Genomic DNA, 4692 nt, shown 5'->3' with positions numbered 1-4692 from the left:
TTTTTTTCTGAGAAAAACCTACCTACATATTCTTTTGGCTATAGTATCTCATTCCTTACCAATCTCATCTGTTCAAATCTTCGGAGGATGATCCATCCGACATTGACGCTATGTTCTTATTGATCCATGTGTTCTTGCTTCATATGTGTGGGCAAATCAAGATGCTTATTTCTTTTGGAGAGGATGCTACACGTTAAACATCCTTTGTTGTTAAAATCCAAGTTAATATTTGCTAGATATAATGCCTTAGACGCAGTCGTGAGAATATGAACAACGTGGAGAAGACAATTCTACAAAAAATTTATAAGAATAAAAATAAACTAATTTATATATAGTGTTCCAAGTCGGGTTGATATGAGATGGGAACGATGACCATAAGGATTGTCGATGCTTTAGTATCATATAGTTGATATATCGATGCTAATAGCTCCATGCACTTTGACATCTACGTAGTCAACATCTTGATGTCACTTGGGTTGATATGAACACACCATCTCGATGTGATAATGATATATCCTTGGCATTTAGTACGATATGATTCTTAAATGCATTCGATTGACTCTGAATTATCATCCCGATCGGATGCCCATAATCCATCTTCTTTAAGGATTGGCACTAAGAGAGCCCTTTCTAACATACCTTATGAAAATCTATGTCAGTTCCTCTCATGCAAATCAAGAGGATCCAACTCTACCTAGTCCCACCTAGCATTATAGTTAAGTCACAACCTCTCCCAAAAAAAGACTTGTCGAGAGGTGCAGCCACCACAGAATCCCCCCACACAAGAAACTGAGGCATCAAAGGAGTCGAATGTTCATTTTATCAGACTTCTTTCTGAAGACCAGGATTAACTCTTTGATATAGATCAACGTCTCAAACACATATGAAAATAGATTAAGTAGGGAAAGCAATTAGAACCAGAGCCTTACTTGTGATCTCTCTTCGCTAGAATCATCATAGAGAAGCTGATTCCACCAAGATCTTGCATTCTCATGCTTGAAACTTACGATGAAAATTCATATTCGTCAGAGCATATCATACCCTTCATCTCCCGGGTGGTCCTATATGGGACTACCGACACCTACACGTGTCAGACTTTTTTTTTACCATTCTATGAGGAGTAGCATGGGAATGATTTGTCAAGCTATCACCTAAATCAACTACTTTCTTAGGTCAATTAAGGAGTTTGAGCTCAACTTCATCAATTATAAGCTCTCGAAAAAGCCAACTGCCTCGCTATTCGCGATATAATAAGAGGATGATGAGGCACTAACAACTTATAGAAAGAGATTTATCAAAGAGGTAAGGGTGGTTTTGGATTCTAAGACATTTGTCCTTGTCAATGCCTACATCAGTGGCCTTTGCCCTCCATGATTATTTTGGCCAATCATCTCCGAGTCGTCAACTACATACATAGTGATCTTCCAAGATACAAATTAATACATTATGGTTGAATTCCTGATAACCAAAAAAAAGAAGATAAAAAGGATAAAACCAACGAAAGAGGAGTGACCCTCTCGGTCGACTCATGATTAGCCACACAATGAAAAACAACAAGGAAACTTAGTCCATTCTCACACAGAATTTACTCTCTTAAATACATTCCATATAGAAATATTCTTACAAATAAAATAGGAAGAACTCTAGTGCCTCGACCATCAAGGACATTATCATTAAGAAGAAATAAGTCTAAATGTTATAGATTCCATCGTGATCAGCATCATGACACTAAGAACTGTTGTGCCCTAAAGCAACAAATCGAAAAAGTCATATAGAGAGGACACTTGAGATGTTATCTCTCTAAAGTTTAAGGTAACCTATAGACCACAAAGCCCAATTAAACATTAGGTAGACGTAATCATTAGTGGGACAGGATTAAGAGGATATAGCAACATTGCTCGCAGAACATAAGCAAAGGAGTCTCAAGCTAAGAGAAAGGCTAAATAGGGACCCAACCATTGTGTTCAAGGAGGAAGAGGCTGAGCATCTTGATCCTGGACATGACGAAATCTAGGTTATATCACTATAGATCATCAACACATCAATTAAGAGGATCCTAATTGACATGGGGTGCTATGTTAATAACCTCTATTATAATGCATTCTAGAAGATAAGATTAACCAAAAAAAAAATTGTAACCAATCTCCTCCATGAAAATCGACTTCACTAGAGACTCAATCACATCCTTAAGGATAATCAACCTTTAGGTCGAGAGCTTGTTTAAGGATGATTCAAATCAAGTTTGGACATCCCATTGGCCTATAATATAATCATCGTACATCCAACCCTCAACTGACTCCGAATAGTCATTTTCACTTATTACATGATATTGAAATTCCTGACAAACTTCAAAGTTGAAGAATTTAGAAGTAATCTTCGAGAGTCCAGATAATGTTATCTGACCTCGATCACCCTCCCGAGGAAGATGACATTGTTGGTCCAACAAATGGATCCTAGAGATTCAACATCTCAATCGGCTCATCCAAAAGCAAGAGAATCCCTCGTTAAAGTATTGTTGGACCGAAACAAGTCAGACCGAACTAACAAGATCAACTCAACACTACTTGAATAGAAAATAAAAAGAGAGAGTCAACTTCCTACACCTTACCTCTTAGATCTTTGCTTGGTCATTAAGTGACATCCTAGACATCAAACATTTTGTGGCATAGCATTAGCTCAATATTGATCTTAACTATTGACTATTTGGGAAAAACCTTGATCATTTGCTCTTGATCGTCGGTCAACAGTTGGAGAAGAAGTAGATAAATTGTTGGACATTGACTTTATCTATGAGATCCATTATCTTGAATAACTTGCTAATATAATTCTTATAAAAAAGAATAATATAAAATGAAGAATGTTTAATAAAGTTTGTCCTAAAGATAACTTTCCTTTGCCTCCGATCCCCGTATCAACCAACTGGTTGACTCTACTTTTAATCGTGAACTCTTAACTTTTATGGATGTCTTCTTACATTATAACTAAATTAAAATGACTTTAGATTAAAGTAAACATTGTTATAAAATTATGTCATTGGAGCTCAAAAATATTGAAATCATGGATATTTTCTCTCTTAATATAAATTAATTACTATAAATAATGTATTTCTTTATTATTAATTTCTATATAATGTGTACTATAGTTAAGAAAATAATTAAATTTAATTTCCTTAATCACATGAAAATTCTACTAATCAATTAAATTATTAATTGATTTATTTCCTAATGAGTGATTTGATATTTAGGAAGTAAATAGTTAAATTTCATTTTTGTGTCTGAACTATAAGAAATAAATATTATATTACTTTTTTTGTGTGTGAAAGTAAAAGAAAAAATAAATTAAAATTAAAAATTAAATTATTACTTACTTTTCGGGGAGATCTCATCTTCTCCTATATAAAGGGGCTACTCCTCCCTCATTCTCCACCAAACCTAAGAGGATTGAGGAGCAGACTTTCTAGAGAGATGATATCGAGTAAGAGATAGTGGAAGAGAGGCAGAATCCTTTCTTTTTTTAAATAGCTTTGATTTATATTTTGAAATCTTGATGTTGAGATTGTTATAATTTTTTATGTATAATGATGTTTTAATTTTGAAATTTATGATTAGTAAACAATGATAATTATTTTGTGATATTAGAATGATTATTTGATTTATATTTATCTCTTAAGCTTGAGTGAATTTTAATATTGATTTAATTCTTATTTTTAGATTAGCATAATAGTTCTAATTTATTTAATTAGATATATCTATGTTCCAAGAATTATATGTGAATTTTATAATTAATTATTTTTAAATTTAAGATCATGAATTTAAAGTTTTTATTAATGGATTTGAGTCATTCTTTAATAATTTTAAATATTAAAATCTAATTTGATAAGAGAAGTCTAATTACGATCTGACTTAAGTCAAGTTGATCTATCAGACCGGATCGACTCATCCCATATGATCATGTACGACCTAGCTTAAGTGACCAAGTATCACCTAACCCATGTGACTCGACATGACCCAACCTATGTGGCCGGATAGGAGCCAACCCATATGGCAAGGTATGACCCAACTCATGTGGTCAGGCTTGACTCAATCCATGTGGCTATGTATGATCTAGTCCATGTGACCATATATGACCCAGCCCATATGGCTAGGCATGAGTCAACTTATATGACTATGTACAATCCATTCTATGTGGTCATATATGACCCAACTCATATGGTAAGGTACGACCCAACCATATGGCCAAGCATGGGCTAGCTCATGCGGCTAGGTACAACTCAGTCCATGTGGTCAGATACGACCCCAACTCATATGTCTAGGACCAACTCGCGAGCTAAGCATGACCTAGTTCAATGGTAAGGCTCAGCCCAACTTATAAATGAGGCTTAGCCTAGTCCATAAGTTAAGCCTGCCCAGCTACGTGATTTACATTAGATATATCATCGCTCCTTTTATATAGTCCGTCGTACCTCAACTCAATCTAGTACTTGGAACATGTATATGCAGTATATGTGACATGTTCAAGACTCAGGTGGGTTGGTTCGGTTTGGGTTAGCACTATACGACATAGTCCAATTTCCTCTCTCTCTATTGGTTTAAGCTCATTAATTGACTAAATCAAACAGGTTTGATCAGTTAAAGTCGGTTTAGGGTGATTCCAAACTAACTCGACTAGTTCAAACCTATTCGACATAATCAA

Source organism: Musa acuminata, chromosome BXJ2-8, assembly GCF_036884655.1.
Source record: "Musa acuminata AAA Group cultivar baxijiao chromosome BXJ2-8, Cavendish_Baxijiao_AAA, whole genome shotgun sequence".
Lineage (NCBI taxonomy): Eukaryota > Viridiplantae > Streptophyta > Magnoliopsida > Zingiberales > Musaceae > Musa > Musa acuminata.
This window is presented reverse-complemented; position numbering follows the sequence as displayed.